Below are 26,645 nucleotides of genomic sequence, written 5' to 3' on the forward strand. Positions count from 1 at the left end.
CTGCCATGGAATAGAATAAAGAAAAAAGAATGAAAAGAAATGAAGACAGCCAAAAAGACCTCTGGGACAACATTAAACGCAACAACATTCGCATTATAGGGGTCCCAGAAGGAAGAGAGAGAGAGAAGGGACCCGAGAAAATATTTGAAGAGATTATAGTCGAATAATTCCCTGACATGGGAAAATAAATAGTCACCCAAGTCCAGGAAGCACAGAGGGTCCCAGGCAGGATAAACCCAAGGAGAAACATGCTGAGACACATAGTAATCAAATTAACAAAAATTAAAGACAAAGAAAAATTATTAAAAGCAACACGGGAAAAACAACAAATAACATACAAGAGAACTCCCATAAAGTTAACAGCTGATTTCTCAGCAGAAACTCTACAAGCCAGAAGGCAGTGGCATGATAAAGTGATGAAAGGGAAGAATCTACAACCAAGATTACTCTACTCGGCAAGGATCTCATTCAGATTCAACAGAGAAATCAAAAGCTTTACAAACAAGCAAAAGCTAAAAGAATTCAGCACCACAAAACCAGCTCTACAACAAATGCTAAAGGAACATCTTTAAGTGAAAAACACAAGAGAAGAAACGGACCTACAAAAACAAGCCCAAAGCAATTAAGAAAATGGTAATAGGAACATACATATCAATAATTACCTTGAATGTGAATGGATTAAATGCTCCAACCAAAAGACACAGGCTGGCTGAGTGGATACAAAAACAAGACCCATATATATGCTGTCTACAAGAGACCCAATTCAGACCTAGGGACACATACAGACTGAAAGTGAGGGAATAGAAAAAGATATTCCATGCAAATGGAAATCAAAAGAAAGCTGGAGTAGCCATACTCCTATCAGATAAAATAGACTTTAAAATAAAGAATGTTACAAGACACAAGGAAGGACACTACATAATGATGAAGGCATCAATCCAAGAAGATATAACAATTATAAATATTTATGCACCCAACATAGGAGCACCTCAATACATAAGGCAAATGTTAACAGCTATAAAAGAGGAAATCGATGGTAACGCAATAATAGTGGGGGACTTTAACACCTCACTTACACCAATGGCTAGATCATCCAGACAGAAAATTAATAAGGAAGCACAAGCTTTAAATGACACAATAGATCAGATAGATGTAATTGATATTTATAAGACATGCCATCCAAAAACAGCAGATTACACTTTCTTCTCAAGTGCACATGAACATTCTCCAGGATACATCACATCTTAGGTGACAAATCAAGCCCTGGTAAATTTAAGAAGATGGAAATCATATCAAGCATCTTTCCCTAAAAAACGCTATGAGATTAGAAATAAATGACAGGGGAAAAAACGTAAAAAAACACAAACACACAGAGGCTAAACAATATGTTACTAAATAACCAAGAGATCACTGAAGAAATCAACAAAGAGGAAATCAAAAAATACCTAGAGACAAATGACAACGAAAATTGATGATCCAAAACTTATGGGATGCAGCGAAAGCAGTTCTAAGAGGGAAGTGTGTGACAATACAATCTTATCTCAAGAAACAAGAAAAATCTCAAATAAACAATCTAATCTTACACCTAAAGGAACTAGAGAAAGAAGAACAAACAAAACCCAAAGTTAGTAGAAGGAAAGAAACCATAAAGATTGGAGCAGAAATAAATGAAATAGAAACAAAGAAAACAATAACAAAGATCAATGAAACTAAAAGCTGGTTCTTTGAGAAGATAAACAAAATTGCTAAACCTTTAGCCAGACACATCAAGAAAAAGAGGGAGAGAAGTCAAATCAATAAAATTAGAAATGAAAAAGGAGAAGTTACAACAGACACCACAGAAATACAAAGCATCATAAGAGACTACTACCAGCAACTCTATGCCAATAAAATGGACAACCTGGAAGAAATGGACAAATGCTTAGAAAGGTATAACCTTCCAAGACTGAGCCAGGAAGAAATAGAAAATATGAACAGACCAATCACAAGTAATGAAATTGAAACTGTGATTTAAAATCTTCCAACTAACAAAAGCCCAGGACAGATGGCTTCACTGGTGAATTCTATCTAACATTTAGAGAAGAGCTAACACCCATCCTTCTCAAACTCTTCCAAAATATAGCAGAGGGAGGAACACTTCCAAACTCATTCTACAAGGCCACCATCACCCTGATACCAAAACCAGACAAAGATACTACAAAAAAAGAAAATTACAGACCAATATCATTGATGAATATAGATGCAAAAATCCTCAACAAAATACTAGCAAACAGAATCCAACAACACATTAAAAGGATCATACACCATGATCAAGTGGGATTTATCTCAGGGATGCAGAATTCTTCAATATATGTAAATCAGTGTGATACACCATATTAACGAATTGAAGAATAAAAACCATATGATCATCTCAATAGATGCAAAAAAAGCTTTTGACAAAATTCAACATCCACTTATGATAAAAACTCTCCAGAAAGTGGGCATAGAGGGAACCTACCTCAACATAATAAAGACCATATAAGACAAACCCAGAGCAAACATCATTCTCAATGTTGAAAAACTGAAAGCATTTCCTCTAAGGTCAGGAACAAGACAAGGATATCCACTCTTGCCACAGTTATTCAACATAGTTTTGGAAGTCCTAGCTATGGCAATCAGAAAAGAGAAAGAAATAAAAGGAATACAAATTGGAAAAGAAGAAGTAAAACTGTCACTGTTTGTGGATGACATGATACTATACATAGATAATCCTAAAGATGCCATCAGAAAACTACTAGAGCTAATCAATGAATTTGGTAAAGTTGTAGGCTACAAAATTAATGCACAGAAATCTCTTGCATTCCTATATGCTAACAATGAAAGATCAGAAAGAGAAATTAAGGAAACGCTCCCATTCACCATTGCAACAAAAAGAATAAAATACCTAGGAATAAACCTACCTAAGGAGGTAAAACAACTGTACTCAGAAAACTATAAGACACTGATGAAAGAAATCAAAGATGACACAAACAGATGGAGAGATATACCATGTTATTGGATTGGAATTATCAATATTGTGAAAATGTGTATACTACCCAAAGCAATCTGCCGATTCAGTGCAATCCCTATCCCTAGTAATCCCTAAATTACTAATGACATTTTTTACAGAACTAGAACCAAAAATCTTAAAATTTGTATGGAAGCACAAAAGACCCCAAATAGCCAAGCAATCTTGAGGGAAAGAAACAGAGCTGCAGGAATCAGACTCCCTGACTTCAGACTATACTACAAAGCTTCAGTAATCAAGACAGTATGGTACTGGCACAAAAACAGAAATATAGACCAATGGAACAGGATAGAAAGCCCAGAGATAAACCCATGCACCTATGGTCAACTAATCTATGACAAAGGAGGCAAAGATACACAATGGAGAAAAGACAATTTCTTCAATAAGTGGTGCCGAGAAAACTGGATAGCTACATGTAAAAGAATGAAATTAGTTCTAACACCATAACACCATACACAAAAATAAACTCAAAATGGATTAAAGATCTAAATGTAAGAGCAAACACTATAAAACTCTTAGAGGAAAACAGAGGAAGAACACTCTTTTTTTTTTTTTAAGGTTTTTCCCCAGAGTTGTGTTATTGACAAGGCTCTGCTGATGGGTTTTATTAATCAATTTATTTATTTTTGCTGTGTTGGGTCTTCGTTTCTGTGTGAGGGCTTTCTCTAGTTGTGACTAGTGGGGGCCACTCTTCATCATGGTGCATGGGCCTCTCACTATCGCAGCCTCTCTCTGGAGCACAGGCTCCAGATGCGCAGGCTCAGTAGTTGTGGCTCACGGGCCTAGTTGCTCCATGGCATGTGGGATCCTCCCAGACCAGGGCTCAAACCCGTGTCCCCTGCATTAGCAGGCAGATTCTCAACCACTGCACCACCAGGGAAGTCCCAGAAGAACACTCTTCGACATAAATCACAGCAAGATCTTTTTGGACTCACCTCCTAGAGGAATGGAAATAAAAATAAACAAATGGGACCTAATGGAACTTAAAAGCTTTTGCACAGCAAAGGAAACCATAAAAGACGAAAAGACAACTCTCAGAATGGGAGAAAATATTTGCCAATGAATCAAAGGACAAAGGATTAATCTCCAAAATATATAAACAGCACATGCAGCTCCATATTAAAAAAACAAGCAACCCAATCCAAAAATGGGCAGAAGACCTAAATAGACATTTCTTCAAAGAAGACATACAGATGGCCAAGACGCACATGAAAAGCTGCTCAACATCATTAACTATTAAAGAAATGCAAATCAAAACTACAATGAGGTTTCACCTCACACCGGTTAGAATGGGCATCATCAGAAAATCCACAAACAAATGCTGGAGAGGGCGTGGAGAAAAGGGAACCCTCTTGCACTGTTGGTGAGAATGTAAATTGATACAGCCACTATGGAGAACAGTATGGAGGTTCCTTAAAAAACTAAAAACAGAATTACCATATGACCCAGCAATCCCACTACTGGGCATATACCCAGAGAAACCCATAATTCAAAAAGACACATGCACCCCAATATTCATTGCAGCACTATTTACAATAGCCAGGTCATGGAAGCGATCTAACTGCCCATAGACAGAGGAATGGATAAAGAAGATGTGGTACATATGTGCAATGGAATATTACTCAGCCATAAAAAGGAACAAAATTGGGTCATTTGTAGAGATGTGGATGGACCTAGAGACTGTCATACAGAGTGAAGTAAGTCAGAAAGAGAAAAACAAATATTGGATATTAACGCATATATGTGGAATCTAGAAAAATGTACAGATGAACTGGTTTGCAGGGCAGAAATAGAGACACAGATGTAGAGAACAAGCGTTTGGACACCAAGCGGGGGAAACTGGGGGTGGGGATGGGGGTTTGTGGGATGAATTGGGAGATTGGGATTGACATATATGCATTAATATGTATAAAATAAGTAACTAGGGCTTCCCTGGTGGCGCAGTGGTTGAGAGTCCGCCTGCCGATGCAGGGGACGCGGGTTCGTGCCCCCGTCCGTGAAGATCCCACATGCTGCAGAGCAGCTAGGCCTGTGAGCCATGGCCGCTGAACCTGAGCGTCCAGAGCCTGTGCTCCACAATGGGAGAGGCCACAACAGTGAGAGGCCCGCGTACCGAAAAAAAAAAAAAAAAAAAAAAAAAAAAGGTAACTAATAAGAACCTGCAGTACAAAAAAAATAAATAAATAATTTTTTTTTAAAGGAAAAAAATAAAAAGAACAGGGAGTAACATTTAGAGATCTGATGCTGCTCACGCATTCCCAGACCAAGACTTGGAAGTCTGTTCCAGCTGCCGAGTTCTTGGAGCTTGTGTTTCGGTTGGTACTGGATCCACCAGAGAAGGGTCTTCTCAACTAGAGCTGCTGCTGCTCGAAAAGATTCTTCTTCCTGCCAGCCTGCTAGAGCCCAGAATCGGCTTCACTCCTGTGCCGCTACGAGAGTCAGCATCAGCTGCCATCTTGTCCCAGGGGGGAGTAGAATGCTCCCTTCCTTCCACCCTCCGGTCAGGCTCCCAGCAGCGTCCCCTATTGGCAGAAGCAGACAGAAAGCCCGCCTCCAAGGGAAACTAACGTAATTTGCAGGCTTCCAGCTTTAAACAGGTGGGTATAGAACTAGGAAACAAGAGGTAAATATCAGGCACAGACCCGTTGCTACCTGAGGGAAAGAACTCCAGAGTCATACAAACGAAGGTTGGCCTTCCCACCTTTCTCTGCTGTTCCACAATGAAATGAGACCCTCATGAGTCCAGGAGTTTCTCCAGGGTTGGTCTTAAATACGGATGGTCAGCTACTTCTCTTTTCTTAATCCACTCTAAAAACAAGAGAATGTTTAATTGGGTTAAAAGTTGCAGATTCCTTTTTCGTTGAGAGTTCTCAAATTATCCCAAATCGGAGTGATTATAAAATTTGCAAAACAAACATACAAACAAAAAAACTTGGAAAGAGGCCAGTCCAAGTAGGATCCTAGAAGTTTGAGCTATAAAGGTGCTGAGCTATCAGTACTCTACCCGTCTGTTTGCTGATAGGAAGACCAGGTGCCAGAAAGGGCTTGGGACTTCCCACAGGTGACTCGACTTAGACCACGGAAGCCCACTCTGATTTCTCAGGCTGGAGGTGCCCTGCATTGCCCTCTGTCTGTGACTGGCAAGCTTGTCTTTCGATGACAAAGACAAGAGATGGTCTTGTCTTTGTTCCTTGTCATTTCTTAACACATCCTTTTCATCTCCCCAGTGAATAAAAATAGTAAGGAGAATAATTCATTTTCATATGGTCTAGTTTAGAAGGCATCTTTACTTCTTTTATCTCGACTGATCCCAAAGAGAACCTTGTAGACTAAAGTCCAGGGCAATTATTCTCATCTCTGCATGTGTGACGCACAGCAAGGTGAAGTGACTTGCTCGACAGCACACAGCGGAGGACCTGCTATCCAGTCAATGCCCAGAAAATGCCTGTTGAATAAGTTAACAAATGAAAATCTGAATGCACCATGGTCATCATTCATAAAGAACAGGGCTGGAAGATGTATTAGTTCAACAAGAGGAAGAGTTTGTTAGGAGAGAAACAAATGGAGGCGTGAGGAGATGGAACTTGGGAGGATAATGTTTGTTTCTACGGGTGGGAAGGCGGAGGAGGGGGGCTCCTAGAATCCACAGACAACTGAACATCAGCATAATTTAAGGTGGGGCAGGAGGGAGATTCTAATTACAGAAACCCCCCTAAAAACTGGCTGCTGCTTCTAGAACCCCCTCTTCTTGCCCATCGCCCTGTACAGTCATGATCTCTTCCAGGTTTGGGACTATCTGGCTCAGTCCAGATGCTCAGTCCAAATCCCTCCAGGCTTCCTGACTGTCTAGGGTCCATTGCCCTTACCACCCCCTGTCACCCCCATTTCCTACCCTCGCTCACCTGCCCTTTTCTCACCCCTGAGTCTCATGGCTTCCACCCTTCCAGGCTCCCCAGCCCCACCCCCATTGTTACAGAAACAGACAGAGCCTCCTGACCATATTTCCCCATTCCTGAATCCAGGGTGACATTGCAGGCAAACCACCACGTCGGACCCTTTCTGTCGCTGTTTAGGGCCCGCTTAATGCTGACTCCATTGCACTTGTTCTGAGACAAAAGGGGGAAGATGTGCAGTCTATCACCCTTATAAACAGGCGCCTTTCTTCCTCTTGCTGCCATTTAAAAGGGCCTTTCTATTTGACTGAACAAGAAAAGGAACTCTAAGAGGGGAATTAACATTGTCCCCATTATATCGTCCAATTAACACTTGTCCCGTCAAAGGCTGAGTAGGAAACCGGGAGCCTTGGTCAATGAGAACTTTTAATCCCTCAGGTAAATGCAAAGTCGCATTGAGCACGATCAAAGGGCAGATCTCAATATATTCTCCCTGCAAGCCCCGTCCCTCCCCCCTCATGCATAGGACTGTATGAGGCTGCTAAGTTCTAGTTTGAATGAGTCTCAACCTCCCTTTGTAGCCATGTTGGGTGAAAGGGTGAGGGATGGTGGATCAGACATTTCAAAACTCACCCCAAGGCTCTTAATTACGTTCAAGACAAAGACACCAACACAGACACGGTGAAGTCATGACGACCCAACCATCTTCTTTTTTAAAAACTGATTTCCTCTCTGTAGGTACCAGGTCCGACACCATTATGAACAAAGTAAATTATGCAAATAATTAATCCTTTAGAGTGATGGAATTTGGGGGTCAGTTTCTTCGTTCTATAGAATGCCGGCATTCACTGAGATCTGACCCATGAGAAACTGATGGGCAAATAGAATCGGGACTTCAGCTGGGGGGCAGGGACTGCAACACCGTTTTCAGTTTCCTCCATCCCCTATGATCCTAACATGCTTCTTTTCACATAGTAGGTGCTTAAAACTTATCTGTACATGAAGGTGTCTGAAAGAGTGATTTGCTTAGGGATTAATTTGAAGACCCAGATCACTTCAAAAAGATTCCAAGTGGTTGACTAAGATGAAAAAGTAATACGGGAGAAGAGAAAAAGTAGAACGATAAGCTGATGCCTAGGGTGAGTTAATTCGGAGAATTCCTGCCCAGTTACTACTAATGCTCCCCAGGGCTGATGAGGAGCTTCCTGGCTGCCAATGCAAACGGAAGCAACATCAGCGGCAAAATCGATATTGTCCGGAGAATATCTACTTAAATAAACTTAAGAATAAGAACCCAATATAAACAATTCTAATCACCTGGAGCAAACAGGTAATATGGGACCTCTCTCAGGGAGTAGGGCAAATTCCTCGCCTTCTGGTTACCCAGCCTGAAATGGCTTTATAAAATTATACAGAATGGTATCAAGTGAAGAGGTTATTTCCCGGAGATCCAACTTGGTCAAGTTCTGTGGAGCGAACTGAGCTGCTGAGAGATGCCATGCAGCCCTTCGGAGGCTGCAGCACTCAGGGGCTGCCTGCAAAGGTAGCTTGGGGTTCAGATCGTTTGGAAACCCCATGAGCTCATAGCCAAAGGTTGGCAGTCTGGCCACACTGCCAAGGCTGCAGCCTGGCTGTCCTATGAAGTTTTGACCCAGTGCCACTGTGACCGAGGAAAGCACACTGATGCGTGACCTAACCAATCAACATCCAGCAAGGCTGTCAAGATCTGAGCATCAGTGCAGATCCAGCTGTGGGGAAGACAGAAAAAGATGGCCCTCGGTACTCCCAATCCACGGGCACCCTTGCCACCATCGCTGGCACTGATATCAGCTACTTAGGTGTCCTTGCTCTTCCCTCCTCTTAGGGTGTTTACACATGTGGTTCCTCTGGCCCGGAATTCTTTCTCCCTACTAGGGTCACTCCCTCATTTCACGAAGACCTCTGTATAAATATCACAGAGAACGCTCTGTGATATTATTAGTAGAGAATGCTCTGCCCATCCTGTAAAACACAGGACACACGCATTCCCATCTCTTTCCCCCTCCACCCCAGCCCGGCTCTAAGGGGTCTGTAGTCTTTGTCATGAGGGAACATCGTACATCTCTGTACGCATATTGTCTGTCTGCTTGGGCTTCTCTTTCCCCAGAGTCTTTCATACTCTCTGTTTCATTGCAGGTGGGCGTGAAATACTTACGGAAGGAATGACGTGGGGAAGATACTAGCAGTGCACATAGCAGGGTCGGGTGGGGAAGGCACCTAAGCATTCTGATAGCTAGCTGCCTGGAAGGGGAGAGCGGCTGCAGTGAGCATGGCAGGAGGGCCTCCTGGAAGGAAGTCTGTATCAGCTGAGCATTGAGGGGCCGGAAGCACTCTGATCATGATCATGGTAATTAGGGTGACCATATAATTTATCGCCCAAAGTCGGACGCTCTGGGAATGAAAGGGTAGTGATTAATAATTGCACCAGGGCAACAAGCATAAAATAGGACTGTCCCAGGCAAACCAGATTTATGGTCACCCTGGCGACGATTAACTAGGAAAAGGGGGGCCTCCTCTTTGAAAGTGGGCTTGGCTGGGTTGTATTCTGAGGATTACCCTGTAGGGGTCTCTAAGGCCATTCCCCCATGGGTAGAAAGGGTCTCTGTTGAAAGGGGTGGACATCCTCAAGTCATTCATCCTAATAAGAGGTGGACCTCACGCAGGACACTCTGACACAGAATCCAAGTCTTGAGTGCAAAGCAGAGGGAATTGCTTTCCATGAAGCTCAAAGTTCTCCAGGCCTTGCTTTCTCAGGGCCATATTTTGAGTGCAATGAGCTCCTGGGTAGGCCCTGAGACAGTGTCCAGGAGGAGAGATGGAACTTTCTAGCACTAGGGAATGATCTGGGTCTCATGTGCCAGGCTACCTCGATACAAGTTTTCAGTGTTTATTTCCTTATTGTTATCCCAGAGACATTTAGTAAAGTGTCTGATTGTGACAGCCTTGTCCCCTGATAGCTTGGGGAAAAAGTTGTTTGTCCTCAATAGGTCAGAGAAATAAAGAAGAAATGGGCTACCTGTAGGCCAAGAGGTGTCCTCAAAGGGGACTGGAGGGTATTTCTTAAGACAGTGATTTTCAACCTGTTTTTCTTAGCCCATGAAAAATTAAATCCAATATTCTGACTTCCAGTGTATAAAACTCGATAAAACTGAAGGACTAGAGTTCCATCAGGAGTGGGATGTCAAAGTTTTACCTTCTCTTCCTCTCTCGTTCCCCCCCACCCCACTAAGCATCTCATGGGGTCACTAACTGATGCTCCACTGAGCATGGCTTGAAGACCCCAACCCTACAGAGGTGACTGGCCGGCACAGAGCCCAGGCTGCCATTGCGCGGGCAGCCAGGGCCAAGTGTGGCTTGGATATTTTATTTCATTTTGTTTTGTTTTGTTTCGTTTCATTTTATTTCATTCCTTTCACTTTAGTTGGAGACCCTTCCATGATATCCTGCTAGGTCTGAGAGTGAATGCAAGTATAACATCATCAGGAAGAACTACTGGCCAATCCGGACTCCCAGAGACCAGAGTCTCGTAGACAAACAGTGTCCTGTCCACTGAGTCACCCAACAGTCCACACAAAGACAACCTCGTGTTTTTCGTCTCCTCTGTCCTCCCTGACGGAGCACCCGCTCCCGGAGTTCTCTGAAATCAAAGCCACAAAGATCTTCAGTGTTGAGAGGTGACCACATCTCCCATAACCTGTGGGTGCTGAAACCCAGGGACTAGGGTGAGGCCAGAAAGCATCTAGGGTGCAAAATTCAAGGAGACATCACTCTTAGGGTGGAGCCAGTCCCTAGGGGAGCGCTAGGCACCTCACTTGCCTCCCCCCATCCCCACCCTGCTTCCATCTGCCCTGAGCCTGGCTCCCATCTTCCAGACCCTTCCGAGTGAAGCATCCAGAATTCATTTCCTTGCCAATATTGACCCCTTCTCATTGAATCACCCCGATAAGTTACCATCTAAAGACCTGTCCCCATCAGGGTTGAGTAGAGTAAGCCATCAAGGTAGGGAAAGAACACCCCACCCTATTGCACTTTTAGTAAGAAAGGCACGTCCACATACGCGCGGAGTTAATAACAGACGGCCACGTTCACACAGCATCCCGAGGCAACGTGGTCTCTCCATTTCTCTGGGTCTTTAAATGTCATGTAGGAGAGGCCAGGTTGAAGTAGACACTAAACTTTGTGATCCATCCGTTTCAAATGCATTACAATTACCGCAAAGCTGTGAAGAACAATGTCAGCATGAAAGATGGTTTAAGAGAAGACGGAACGTAATTTGGAAACTCAGGTCACTACCACGCCTTTGGGGGTCCACGTTTTTCTAAAATGAGCCTATCTCCACAGCAAAATTGGCAACTGTGGCATAAAAGCAATCACATTTATGATCCCCAGCAGTGCTTGAGGTCTATCTCCTTTCGGACCCCAAACCCTGGGAGACAGGTGACAAGGTGCCACGTGCAGCCAGACTGCCCAGTCTGAATCCCACACCCACCCCTCTCTAGCCATGTGTCAAGTTACTCCACCTCTGCGTGCCTTGGTTTCCCCATGTGTAAAATGGAAATGTAATAGCTCTGAAGCCGCTGAGTTGTTGGGAGGATTAAATGAATACATACATATCCATCCATCCATACAGTGGCTGCATATAGATAGAATGTGTGGCCATAACACTTACACGTGGTGGCTATTATTTTTATCATCCCCATTTTACAGCTGAGGTCACTGAGGCTCTGAGCCGCCCCGTCCGTGAGTGGTGGAGTCAGGATTAGATCCGAGGTCCCTCTGACATTGCATGACCCGCATCAGCCCTGCACGTGTGTAGCCGGTGTCCACATGTGGTAAGTTTTCTCTTTAGACTCTATACAGGCAGGGCGCACATAATTCCACTCTACAGGTGGGAGAGCTGATCCACAGCATGCTGTCACAGGACACTGTGGGCCCCGGCTCCTGGGAGCCCCCTCCGCCAGGCCACACGCGCCCAGATGCTCCTCAGAGATGCCCTGCACTCCTCCTAGAGAGCCTGAATCCGAGTGCCCAGCTCTCCCCCTCCCAAGTACCGTCACTGTCTCGTGCCATCAGAGCCTCCCAGCAGAGCCATGAAGGACACGGGGCCAGAGATGGTCAGCCCCATTTTTCAGATGAAGAAACTGAGGCTAAGCCAGTTAAGGACTCCTGGCCACTCAGGTTCCCTGGCTCCACACTCCAGCCCCTCCCCATCCCCGAGGCCAGTCTCCTGCAAACATCCTCTTTCCAGCTCAGATGGTGGTCCTCATATTCAGGGATGCTGAGAAGCCCCACTCCCTCGAGAGGCCTCGAAAAAAGTCCGGGGATGTAGAAACACTCTGAAAGCAATCCGTCTAATCCTGCCCTCCTCTTTTACAGATGAGACACCTCTCAGGTAGCCCTGAGAGGACAAGGCCTGACCAAAGTCACACAGGGGGTGGAGGAGGGGTGAGTCTCTCACCGGAGCCTTTGCCTCCCAGTCTCGAGCTGTCCCTGCAAACAGTGCTGTCTCCCCCCCTCTCTCCCAGACTCCAGGGCACCCCAGATTCTTTCCAGTCCCTCTATGTCCCCTCACCCCATAAACCAGATCCCCTGTCTCCGAAGAAGGCATGTGTTGGGTCTTCTTCCCCAGGGAATTTGAAGATTTAATCCAATCCGTTGTATCCATTCAGCCAAATATTAGCTGTGTGGCTTTGAGCAAATTACTTAACTTCACTGAGCCTTAAATTCCTCTCATCTATAAAAAAAAAGTCACCAATATCCTACTTTGTCTTGAGAATTAGATGTAAAAGTGTGTGTAGAACATTTAGTAGGTAGTTAGAAAAAGACAGCTGCCTTGCCCCTTTCCTATAATTGTTGATTATAAATTATAATATGGAATAATTATTATTTGTCATCTTGGATCTACTAAGTGTCACGTAGTCTTCTATAGGCCAGGGTCCCATTAGGGAACAAGACAGACAGAATCCCTGGCCCCATGACACACATATCCTAATGCTGGAGATGTTGTCAATTATGGAGAGACAATTTTTAGATATTTTAAAATCAAGCAAGGTGAGCTATTGTAGATGGGGCTCTAGTAGATGAAGCGTCAGTGAAGGTCTTTCTGAGGGGTTGACAATTGAGCTGAGACCTGAATAGAGTGAATCTGTGAAGATAAGGGAGGAAAAGGGTCCGCGCGTTCACGACCCTCACCGCCAGCATGGCCCCTGACACACGAGCAGCACATACATACAGTTCAGAGCAGAGGCTCCAACTAAACCTGCGGGGATGGCAGGGACAGAGGTCTCTTCTGGAGGCTTTGCTTCTGCGTTTTTGCACGAAGGCACCCAGAGTCCCTCCCGGCGTCCCCATGTGTACGAAGCAGGCCTGGGGTCCACCCAGCCCAGCCTCTGAGGACGGGCTCGGCCTCGCTCACAACCCAGACTTGGCAGAACCGAGCTGTGCCGATTGGCCGATGGAGAGGCGCGCTGGGCTTAATGATCCAAGAATGAAAGCCTGCCAGGAGCCCCGCTGTTCAGGGGATCTACGGCCAGTGACTGGCTTGCCTAAATCCCACTCGAAACCCCGGGGAGCAGCCAGTGCGTGCAAAGCCCCAGCGACCGAACCTTGCATGTCCCGCTTCATTGCGGTGCGTTGTTCTCCATTTTTTCACCTACCTGTCAGCATGATCTCCCAAGGTAGCCCTCAGGTGGCTGCAGGGTACCAGACAGATGAGTGTGTGTGTGTGTGTGTGTGTGTGTGTGTGTGTGTGTGTGTGTGTGCGTGTGTGCGTGTGCAAACACCCCTCCCACTCCTTATCCCTTCCTGTTCCCCCACTGCTTTCTCCATCTTGTTTTTTTTGAAGTAGAGTTGATCTACAATGTTTCTAGCGTACAGCAAAGTGATCCCGTTTTATATACATATATTTATACTATATTTATATTCTTTTTCAGATTTTTTTCTGTTATAGGTTATTACAAGATATTGAATATAGTTTCCTGTACTATACAGTCGATCCTTGGTTTTTATCTATTTTATAATATAGTAATATGTATCTGTTAACCCCATACTGCCAATTTATCCCTCCCCTGCCCTTTCCCCTTTGGTAACCATAAGTTTGTTTTCTGTGTCTGTAAGTCTTTGTAAATAAGTTCATTTGTATCATTTTTTAAGATTCCACATATCAGTGACATCATATGATATTTGTCTTTCTCTGTCTGACTTACTTCACTTAGTATGATAGTCTCTAGGTCTATCCATGTTGCTGCAAAAGGCATTATTCCATTCTTTTTTATGGCTGAGTAGTATTCCTGTGTGTGTGTGTGTGTGTGTGTGTGTGTGTGTGTGTGTGTGTGTGTGTGTACGGCACATCTTCTTTATCCATTCATCTGTCCATGGACACTTAGGTTGTGTCCATGTCTTGGCTATTGTAAATAGAGCTGCTCCATCCTTTAATCATTGTAATCGCTGGCACATAGGATGCCAAAGATAGATCACGGAACATCTCCATTGTTTAACCAGAAAGTGAAGAAGAAAACACATCACATAGAAGTAGCCAGTCGGTGAAAACACAGAGCAACTATAAATCACGGTCACCCACCAGCAACAAGAATTTCTACTCTCCCTACTGTTATCCCAGCTATTCTTGTGCTGTTAATTTCATTGAGCAGGAGTATACTTTTTGAATGGGGTAACGGTGTGGGCTAATGGGTATTCTGGGAGGTTCTTGCGGGAGAAGCAGGGCTGGCTCTGGGAAGTAGGCCTGAGAACTGCCCCTGGAAACCCTTGGCTCAAATAGAGAGCACGGCCACCCCTGCCCCACACCTCACCAAGGGTCCGCCCAAGTGGGACATCTCCATGGCCCTCTTTTTCCCAGGATCCAATCCCTTTGTTTTCCTTTGTATTTTGCAGCCTTGTATTATTAATCATAACAATTCAACAAATCCAACTGACATTCATTCAGAAGGCAGTAACATTCACTGATTGGTAGTGATTAATTCAGTGTCATTTAGTGTTTTTGTTGAATAAACCTGTCGTGAGGCATTTCTGAGTCCTGTGGGGCCTAGCAATGGCTCAGACATGGATCTTCACCTCTAAAAGCTCAGCATTCTATGATTCTGTGGAAATTCAACAGTGGACTCTGGTCTGATGCAGGATCATAAACTACTTCCTGAGGGAGGTAGCCTTTAAAATGGACATGAAAGGAAAAAGAACGTGTGAACATGAGTAAAAATACATTCCAGACAGAAGAAAGCTCAGGGAGAAAAGCCGTGAGACAGGAACAGACATAAAATATTTTTTACTTTTAGAGGATGGTGCTTAGACCTACTGGCTAGAAAGTAAGAAGTATGATAAGCTGCTGGGGTTAACATATGTGAAATCTTCTTTATAAAGTGCATTAGGGCTTCCCTGGTGGCGCAGTGGTTGAGAGTCCGCCTGCCGATGCAGGGGACGCGGGTTCGTGCCCCGGTCCGGGAAGATCCCACGTGCCGCGGAGCGGCTGGGCCCGTGAGCCATGGCCGCTGAGCCTGCGTGTCCGGAGCCTATGCTCCGCGACGGGAGAGGCCACGACAGTGAGAGGCCCGCGCACCGCAAAATAAATAAACTGCATTAATTTTGCAACTGGTAGGTGTTATTTAAGGGCTGGAAAGGCCAGCAGGGCCCAAGAGAGAAGCTTCAAGTGCCCGACTCAGAAGTGTATACCTGGTCAATTAGGAGTCATCTCAGGGCTCCGGCAGGAGGCTGTGGGAGGTCACACTATGGCTTGGGAGGGACCTTCTGGAGGCCCGGTGGTGGGTGGACTGGGGAGACATGAGAGCAATTTGCAAGTGGCAGCTGATGAAGTCCTGACCCAGGGCAAGGAAGGAAGATCAGAGAAGCAAGAAATAGAGGCACGTGGTGCCCAAACCCAGCATCTACCAGAGAGACTGTGGTGGCGCCCCCATGAGAACACAGCTGCAAAATCAGCTGGACCCCCAATGCTTCCTTCCCCACCTGCCGCCATTGCTATTCATGGGACTGCGGGCAAATTCTCTGAGCCCCTAGGGCTGTCGCTTGTTGTGAGGATTAAAAGACATGCTGTATTTCACCCAGAACAGTGCCCATGTCTGCGAGCTCCTTTTCCTCTCTTTTCACAAATGGGAAAACTAGGACGGGAATATCTTTGCCCAAAGGTGTACGACTAGGTGTGTGAGTGGGTTCAGCAGTCACCCTCCTGCCTTTGCGTTTCCAAGCCTGGAAGACACGCTTTCTGTTACATACCAAACGCAGATTCTCATTGGCAAATCTTGAAAAGAATGAATCAAAAGGTAACAGAATATATGAGTCATTTACATTCTGAACGTACTCCTATTAGATCTTGCGGCAAAAAGGAAACTGAAAAAAATATGCTAGAAACAAATCTCTTCTGGGTTGAAGAGTTTTACGTACTATATGTGAGGGACCGGTGGCCTGAATGTGTTTTTGTCACTGTGACTGGCTACTGACGCCATGCCCCGGCATGATGCAGGAAGCCAGCTAGACATTTCCGGAGAGCCATTATTCAGACCCAGGGCAGCCAACCAGTCCCACGGGCTCCTTGCGATCACCCGGGACATCGGTGTTTCCTTCGTAGGACCCCGAGTGGGTCTCCGAGTTTGTCAAGAGAGAGCTCTCTTTTGTCAGCCAGGCTTCCAAAATAACAGGGCAGTCCCTCCACCCAGGAAAATATGCATGGTGCCAGCAGGAAATCAAAGGGCAACCGAGGTCACTGGCTTGGAAGGTCAAGGGCTGACCTTGAGTGTGAACAACCAGAAGCTGGACGGATGGGAATCTTAGCTCCTCAGCCTCTTAAGAGTGTGACCTTGAGCAGGTCGTACCACATTGCAGAGCCTCAGTTTCCTCATCTGCAAAATGGGCACGATAGTACCTCCCCAAGGGCTGTTTGGAAGATTAAAGGAACTAGTAGATTCAAAAGTGCTTTGAGATCAGCTCGGTGCTCTGTGACCACCTAGAGGGGTGGGATAGGGAGGGAGGGAGGGAGACGCAAGAGGGAGGAGATACGGGGATCTATGTATATGTATAGCTGATTCACTTTGTTATAAAGCAGAAAGTAACCCACCATTGTAGGGCAATTATACTCCAATAAAGATGTTTAAAAAAAAAAAAAGTGCTTTGGAAATTTTAAAATGTTGCCCCTACAAGAGACCTTACCTTGATGACAACTGGCTCTTTGGAATACTGGCCTTTTAGTAGTGGTTCCCCTGCCCCCCACTAAACTGTCCAGGGCTGGCACACCGAGGGAGAGGAGGGCTGGAATTCCAGTGGTCCTGGCCCCACGTTGCCCCTCCCTCCCTAGCCACCCAGGCATTCCGTGTCTCCACCACTTTCCCAGACAGGTGACCTTGAGTGAGTCTCTGAGTCTCCCTCTCCTCACCCATATAAAGGGGCCCACGATGTCGGCTCCGTCCTCCAGGGAGGTTGCGGCCATGACCTTTCAGAAGATGCACGCGTGCCTGGCACACATCACGTGTTAGAACATACCCCCTGCCCCAGCCTGCCCTATGAACCACGTGCACTCAGGCGAGCTGTGACCTCGCTGAGCCTCAGTTTCGTCTTCCATACGTGGATATTAGAAGTACCTAATGCTTTGCAGCCACATAAGAAACAAATAACCTGATAAACCAAGGGCTCAGCCCGTCTCTGCAGTGCGGTGGGTGTTGTTTAAGTGGTGACTTCCTTCTCTCTCCCCTCTCAGTCCTGTCCCCTACTCCGCCCCCAGGATGCTTTCAATCCTTAAATGGCTTCCCCAAATCCTTGGTAAACTAAAAGTCCACCTGACAAAGTTCTTGAATCTCCTTTATCTAGGATTTAATCCTGTCCCAATTGGTAAAAAGCTATGGCTAGAAGCTCTGTTCTCCTGCTCCTATAAAAAAGCTGAAATACCCAGCTGGTAAGTGACTTGAGAGGGACCTTTCTACTGTCTTACGTCAGAGGTTAAGACATTACAAGTCACATCTGGTCCTTAAGCCCCCAGGCTTAGAAGCCCAGAAACAAATATCAGCGCACACCTAAAACTCTAAATAATTACAGGATAAAAGGAGATCTTCTCCTCGTGTATAACCTAGCTGTATTTTAGGAAGTAGATTCTGATCTGTCCTTCCACGAGTAGAGTAGTATGAAAGGTTGAGTGACTCACACAAGATGAATATTTGCCGAGTGCCCACTGCGTGCTAGGCGTGGTACTGAGCAGGTGGGATGTCATGGAGGAGAAAACAGTCATTGCTGTCCTCGTGGAGAAGATGCGATGGCGTCACAAAAACCGGTGTGACAAATGTCAGGGAAAGCAAGGTACAGAACACCTGGACCTAAACTCATCTTGGGGCATTTGAAGGAGGAGGGTTGTGCTGCAAAGAGGCCTAGAAAGGAGGGAAATGTTTCCGGCAGACGGACAGCTGGCTGAATTCAGAACCTGAGCTCACCCAGTACCAGGGGCCACTAGTAGGGAGACCAGGAAGCCCCTGGGGACCAACCAAGATGGTTTCTCAAGTCTCTGTGTTTGTGCATGTGTGAGGTCCCCTGGACACTAGAAAGACCACAACCCCCAAAGTCAAGAACAACTCACTCGGATATCTACACACATCCAAGGCTGGGTAACTATCTGCCACTGTCCCCAGACGGGTAAACAGGGCACTCTGGCCCCTCCCTTGTGGAAGGAGCAGCCGGACTGCTCTCAGAGCCTCCTTTTGCCCCTCCTGTCAACGCTCTGAGCGAACCCTGCTCGCCAGGCCCAGCTCAGGCAGAGGCTGTGTGCCGGGCAGGGGCGTCAGAGGGGTTACAGCGGGGTCACTAATGGGGAGGAGTGTTTCTCACCAGAACCTTCCACTAAGAGCTCATCGATTATTCATGGCCATTAAGAGGCCTAACTTCCTTCCAAAGGAGGGACCCAGGGCTCAGAGCGCAGTGGCCAGGCCGGGAGAGGAAGCCCGGGGACAGCCCCAGCAGGCGGCACCAAGTCCCCATCGTCGAGGGTGCCATGAGCTGGAGGCAGCCTCCAGGGAGCAGGCAGCAGGCAGCGGCCGGGCCACCTCGCAGCCTCCCTGCTGGGCACGCACCGAAGTCAGCCCTCTGCCTGCTGGCAGATGTGTGCATCCGCTAAATAATTTACGCGCTCCAGGAAATGGACCGCGGAGATGCCAAAGCCATTAGAGGCCCTGCTGATGGGGGAAGGGGACACGGTAGGGAAGAAAACACGGGCGAACAAGCACCCCCCGGCCTCCGATGGCTTCAGGGTTGCCAGGTGCGCTCATGCCCGCTTCTCATCTGAGTTCCCCACGGCCCCCGAGGCTCTTCGTGGTTACCTGCATTTTCCAGGTGAGGAAAACGAGGCTCAGAAAGGGTGAGGAACTCACCACAAGGCTGCACCGCATTTGAATTTGAATTGCATTCAAATCACAACCCAGGTCCGGTCTTCTGACAGTGAGTACCTTTTTTAAGCAAAGGGATTTCACTAAGAAATCAAGAGCCTGGTTCCTTTTTCTCAATTCTTATTATCCTCGGGCAGATTCCTGCGATCCTTTGCTTCTACCTTCTTTCAGCCCGTCTGTACCTGGGCCCAGGTATTCCTACCTTGTCTGGATCCACTGGACGGGCTGTAGCCTGTTGGGACGCAGTTGTTAAAATACGAAGAGTGCACAGGTTGTAACCAATTTTGTCCATGGACAGCCTGAGTTCCCGAGAAAAGGAGGACCTGCCCAAGATCCCATGGAGAGAAAGAGAATGGAATCCAGCAGCCAGGACTTTAGATTCCAGTTCCCTTCCTTTTTCAGATGCTGCCTCTGGTGTCAGACCCCAGGCATGGCTTCCAGGCAGATATCTAAAACACCCAATTTGGAAGGACAGTTGGTCGTGTTTCTGCCCAAAGGATCAATGGCTAGGACCTCTGTGCCTCTAAGGAGCCCAAGAATATCCCCCCCAGTGCCCCCACGCAAAACCAGTGCAGCAGGGGCAGTCCCAGTTGCCCCCGCACTGAGTTGGATGATAAAAATACAGCTCCAGCTGAAAAGCAAGCTCTCTGTCCGACCCACACAAGGGAAATAAAATGCAGCTCCAGGGTAGATGCAGGCTACAGAGACATGCCCCAGGTTTATCGATCATTTCTCAGAAACTAGGTCAGTGCTGGAGGAGAATGTTGGGGTGTGTGCTTATGTGCGCTCACCCTGCACGCTGTCCCAGGAGGCTCAACTCCCCCAAACCTCACGTGTTAGTTTCTAGGGTTGCTTAGCCAAGGACCACAAATGGTGGGCCTGAAAACAACGGAAATTATCATCTCATCGGTCTGAAGACAGGAAGTTCGAAATCAAGGTGTCAGCTGGCCATGCTCACTTCGAAGCCTCTAGGAGGCTTTTCCTGGCCTCACCCCAGCTTCCGGTAGCCACAGGCATTCCTTCGTTTATGGCAGTGAAACTCCAATCTCTACCTTGTCTTTAGTGGAAACTCCAATCTCTACCTCGTCTTCAGTGGAAACTCCAATCTCTACCTCATCTTCAGTGAAACTCCAACCTCTACCTCATCTTCAGTGGAAACTCCAATCTCTACCTCATCTTCCTGTGGCCATCTTCTCTGTGTGTCTCGGTGTCCAAATTTCCCTCTCCTGATAAGGGCATCATATATGGATTAGGGGCCCACCTACTCCTGCATGACTTCAACTTAGCTAATGACATCAGAAAAGACTCTGTCCCGAGGAAGACCACACTCTAATGTGCTGGGGGTTTGGGCTTTAACATATCTTTCTGAGCAAAATAATTTAACCTGTAACACCACACCAGGTGGGAAAATGTTGATTATAAGGGTTGCACAAGAATCAATTAATGCGGGGATGCCCTGGTGGCACAGTGGTTAAGCATCCACCTGCCAATGCAGAGGACACGGGTTCGAGCCCTGGTCCGGGAAGATCCCACATGCCGCGGAGCAATTAAGCCCGTGCGCCACAACTACTGAGCCCACGTGCCACGCTACTGAAGCCTGCATGCCTAGAGCCCGTGCTTCGCAACAAGAGAAGCCACGACAATGAGAAGCCCACACACCGCAACGAAGATAGCCCCTGCTCGCCGCAACTAGAGAAAGCCCGCGCACAGCAGCCATAAATAAATAAATAAATAAATTTATTTAAAAAAAAAAAAAGAATCAATTTACCCAGGTCTCCTCTTCCCACTGCCAGGGACCACGGTAGCCTCTTTGTAGCAGCAGCCTTTGGGCTGAGGAGTGAGGAAGAAAGAACAGCAGGCAGAGTCTGGAGCAACCACCGGACAAAACCCATCCCATCACCAGCTGCTTTTGAGAACGTTGTTGGCAAACACCTTACTCACACAAGGTTTTATAAGGTTTTCTTTTCCTCCGAATCCAAATGATGACATTCTTTTGATACAGTAAGTATTTACTGAGCAACTACTCTGTGGCAGCCCCTCAGCGGAGCCCTGGGGATACAGGAATTAATAAGATGCTATCCACTCCCACGTAGAGCTCAAACTCCAGAGGCAAAGCATTTGAGTAAATGGATAGTCACACACCATCAAGTGATAAATGCTGTAATAAACGGTGTCCTGAATGCCACAGGGTACAAAAGAGCAACAAGCTGATCTCCAAGTCACCTTTATCATTCACCTTACCAAGCTCTCCATCCGCCCGAAATAGATGTATTGCCTCCAGTAAATACATGCAAATCTGGGTTTTCATTTGGCAATAACAGGTGGCTTACTGAGGAATCGTATGGTACTCCGGATGGGTAATGAGGCTGGAAAGCTCTCTACCAGAGCCTTCATCTTTTCACACCATGGAGCCAGAGATGAAAGGGAAGAGTTCAGGCCAAGCAGCCTATGGTGGCCCTGAAAACCACCCAAGCAACACAGCCTTATGGTGCCCTCTTCCCTCTTGGTCACAGCAGGTCCTGGTACCACTAAGAAATTGAAAGCTCTGAAAATCCCTCTATTATTCAGAGCAAACAACCCCCAGGGCACAAGACTGCAGGACCCTGGAGGTGACTATATAAAATGGAGCCTCAGGTTTGAGATTCCACGTCATCCTGTAGGGAAGGACCGCAGATAGCAGAGCCCTGGCAATGCCACCCAGGTGACAGCTGTAGCAATGGTCATGTGTGGCAGCCCATCCTATAGGCATTTTTATAGAAGATGACAGCTTTCCTACTGCACAGCCCATATCCCACGGGAGGCAAGGAGCAGCTGGTCAACCACAAAAGGACTTTGATGTCAATATCAATTCTCTAGACCATGAACAGTCAGTTCACAAAATGGGAAACAAAGAGCCAATAAGTGCATGAAAAATGTTCAATCTATCTCAAACTCAAGGAAATGCAATTTAAAGCAGCAATGGGTTAACAATTTGTATTTATTAAAATAGCAAAAAAAGTATGATGATACTCAATGCAAGAAAGATGCAATGGAATGAGCTGTATCATTCATTTATGAGGGAGAAAAAGTTAGATCACTCTCTCTGGCAAAAGAAGAAATTTGGCAATATATACCAAAACGCTTCAAAAATGTAACGTTTTGTCTCACCTCTAGCAAGCTCTCTTATAGAAATAATTCAAATGTGTTTTGTGTAGAAAGGTGGTACGCGTAGAGCTACCTAAAACAGAACAAAATAGGAAACAACATAAATATCCAACAAAATGGGAAAAAATAAATAATGGTATCTTCAGAAAATGAAATATAAAGCCATTAAAAATTACATTTTGAGGCAATGTATTAAACGAGAAGATATTTATGTTAAAAGAGAAAGTGAAAAGAATAACATAAAACTACATCTCCCATTTGACATTAACTATGTAAATATGGATTTTTAAAAGACTGGAAATAAACACACTAAAACAATAGCAGTGACAGTATGTGGGTGGGATTATAGATTGGATGAAAATTTTTTCTTTTCTATAATTTCCAAATTTTCCTCAGAAACTATAGGTTATTGCTCTACTTTGCAAAATATTTGTAGTCATTTAACTTGTTTTAAAATATATACATGTATGTTAATACGTTTAAATACTCTGACGGGACTCTATTATAAGCCAAAAGAATATTTATGTAGGTAAAAAAGAAGACAGTGATGACTCCTTCAAATTTGCACTCAATATACCAGACTTCTTTGTATTAAATTGTTGATTGGCATATCACCATCTTTCTAAATGTTGCTGAATCAGGGTCAACCAAAATATTGCTTAGTTTTCAAGGCCCAGCTCAGGTTTCACCTCTTGCTGGAAGACTCCGTGAAAACTCAGTCCAAAGAATGTGCATCCTCCTTGCAAACATTTTGGATGTGACATACCATACAGTTCAATGATGCCCTGTCATTTTTGTTCTCCATTCTGTGTGTATGTGTGCATACTTCCTCCCTTTGCTAGATTTTGAACTCCCGGGAGCAGATGTATCAGTTAGCTATAACTGCATAACAAACCACTCTAAAACTTAGTGACTCAGAATCACAAATCTATGATTTGCCTGGGAGGCTGGAATTGGTTGTTCTTGGCTGAGTTCACTCATGTATCTACGGTTAGCTGCCAGGTTGACTAACTGGTCTAGAGAGGTCTCAGTTGTCACACCTGATCTCAGCTCCATGTCATCTCTTACCCTCGCACAGGTTAACCTGGACTTTTGCTCATGGAGGAGGCAAGATTCAAAGATAGCACGTGGCAGTACACAGGGCCTTTTGAGGCCTGGGCTCAGAATTGGCATACTATCGCTTCTGCTATATTTTATTGGCCAAAGCAAATCACAAGGCAAGCCTAGATTCAAGAGATGGGGGAACAGATCCCATTTCTTAATGAGAAGAGCTAAAAAGTTAAATTACATGGATATAGGAAGGAAATAATTGGGCCCATTGTTGCCATGGAGATTGCATTTTTTTCAGTTCTATATTGTGCCTAGTGACTTGTCTCGTGTGTAACATGTGCACCAACCATTTTGCTGATTGCTAACAGTTCCAGCCCCACTTTTTTTGCTCTGTTCTGAATCGCAGGAGGTTGGAAGCCTGGAAACTATATGCAAGCCCAGATTCTCTTGCCAGATGGCTTCAGATTTAGTTCTGCCAATGGGAGGCACTGCCAGGAGACTGAAAGCCAGGAAGAAGAGAGAAACCACTTTGGTTTTGCTACTTTTGCTTCCAGCGGCAGCAAGAGAAGCAGCAGGCGATATGGGGTACAGGGTCTCTGCTCAGGAAACACAGCTCCATTGGTCATTACAGGTGGTAGGGTATGTGCCAGCAGCGCAACACTCATGGGACCTGCCTTTGGGAGTGGCAGCAGCATGTCAGCTGTCTCGGTGGCATGGAACCCGAGGGTTCTGACTCAGGAGGAACAGAAGAGAAGCAGGAGATGGTGGCCTCCCAAGATCCTGTGGTGCCAATGTCTCCTGGCTTCCAGGAAAGCAGCACTTCTGCATCAGTGGCAGCGGTCACTCCGGCAGCTCAGTGACACAAATAGTCATGGGCTCCGGGCAGCTAACTCTCAAAATCGGCAACCCAGGTTTGGTTATCTGGATCTAGTAGACACTGACTAGTAGCTGCGTAGGGATAAAACAGTTATTTAAGTTATCACCTGCAGTTGCCTGTGATGAAGTGCTCAGAGATGAAGCTATTGGTAGTGCTGGGAATGATTATGACATTTTGCAACCTATGTATATCAAGTCATGATGCCGTATACCTTAAACTTACACTGTGCCATATGTCAGTTATATCACAATAAAACTGAAAAATAACTTTAAATAAACAAATAACGTTGCAATCAGTGGAAGGAAGAAAAGAAGGGAGGGAAGGAGGGAGGGAAGGGGGGAGGGAAGGAAGGAAGGAGAGAGGGAAGGAAGGATGGAAGGAAAGAAGGAAGGAAGGTAGGAAAGAAGGAGGGAAGGGGGAGAAGAATGATTAGGGAGAGTTGGATAGGTGGAGAGATGCTGTTTCTGACTCTGTTGGAGAGTTTACATGACAATGACAAGATCATACTTAAATACTTAGCTTAAGACACAACCTGAAGACCAGAAAACTTCTATGTCAGCCCGAAAAGAATCTCCAATTCCTTACATCCTCAGGGTGACTACAGATGAAAGTCAGAACCAGAATTTAATCCTACAAATTGCAGAATAACAATATAAATTGAATTCACAGCCTTGCCACGTATATGACATTGATTGCGAACAAGTGGAATTCTGAACATTAGAACAAGTAAACTTAGATGGCTTTAGATAAATGTGAGAATCTATATCCAGCAAATACTCTTGGGACTTCTTTTGGGGGGGTGGGTGGTATAAGCACCCTGTCCTTCCATCTGTGAGCAAACCCTGTAATGCAAAATGACTATCACGAGATAATACATAAAATAATTTTAAACTGATAGAATCTTCACAAGAAATTGTAGAGAAAGCAGACTGGGCCTTAAAAATGCCGTCCCATCCAACCTCCTTAGTTCCAGTCATGTAACCTGAGTCCCAGGGAAGCTATGAAGCCTAATCCCTTCCCATCGTGCTCTCCAAATGAAAGGGAAGCTGAATGTTTGCAGGCTCAAGCTGAAGTCACTGTACTGGGTCCCCTCAAGGCAGGTTCTCTGATGTTCATTTCTCAGAGAGTCCTCCCTACAAAATATTCCATTGGCATGTGACGTTGGCTTGTCAAAAGGCATCAGTAACTGCTGCAGTTTGTTAACATATATTCCAGTGTGGCTTTCTAAAGATTATCCAAAGGTTATAAATTCTGATATAAAGAATTCCCTGGCAGTCCAGTGGTTAGGACTCCAAGCTTCCACTGCAGAGGGCACAGGTTCAATCCCTGGTTGGGGAACTAAGGTCCCGCAAGCCTTGTGTATATGCCCGTAGAAGGTGGACAAGCACTCTCTGTGGAGAATTACATCATTCAACTTGAACTTTCACAGGGAAGGTTGGCCTTGACCATGCAGATGTTTCAGGAACTGAGTAGCTGTTACTTGGATAAAAGCATATGTTTTCTCAACTATCTCATTGGCACGTCATCCTCCACAGGATGCTAAAGCTTCACTTCTTTTTTGATTTTCTCAGACTCAGTGTATTTTCCATGGCAATATGAGATAGTAATTTTAGCCACTGCTGAACTTGACATCCCTCACTTACCAACAACGTTCCTGTCCCAAGGGGCTGCTGGCGTTTCGTGCCTCCATATCAGACGCCTGGGGGTTGGTATAGCACGCTTTGCATGCATGATGTGTTGTATAATTGGTTCCGGATATGCACTCTTTAAGTATGAAGAAAATTTTTGGTCAGTCATAAAAGCCTGTAGTTCTAGCCTGAGTCCCAGACCCCCGATGTAATTTTGCCTTATCCTTCGGAAAGTTAACGCTCAATGGAACCTCATTTACACTAGACTATAAATGACTTACTTGAAATATTAGGTCTGTGTTGGGTCTGGGAGGCAGCTTAGAGATGAAGTATCACCACAGCCATGAAATACACCTACCTGCCACTAAACGGGGCTAGGTGCTATCCCCTGGGCTTCTAACGATATTTTACAGCATCAGTCATGAAAGTAGCCTTCCAGGTAAGGAAAGTATTAGCTTTATGGTCAAAGGATCTGTATTCAGATCTGGTTTAGACCATTTACTAGCTCTGTGGTCGCGATCTACTTAGAGAACCTCAGTTTCCTTGGAGGGATGGCAACACCTGCCTTGAAGGGTGGTTGTGAGG

This window comes from Kogia breviceps, chromosome 11 (assembly GCF_026419965.1).
Source record: "Kogia breviceps isolate mKogBre1 chromosome 11, mKogBre1 haplotype 1, whole genome shotgun sequence".
NCBI lineage: Eukaryota > Metazoa > Chordata > Mammalia > Artiodactyla > Physeteridae > Kogia > Kogia breviceps.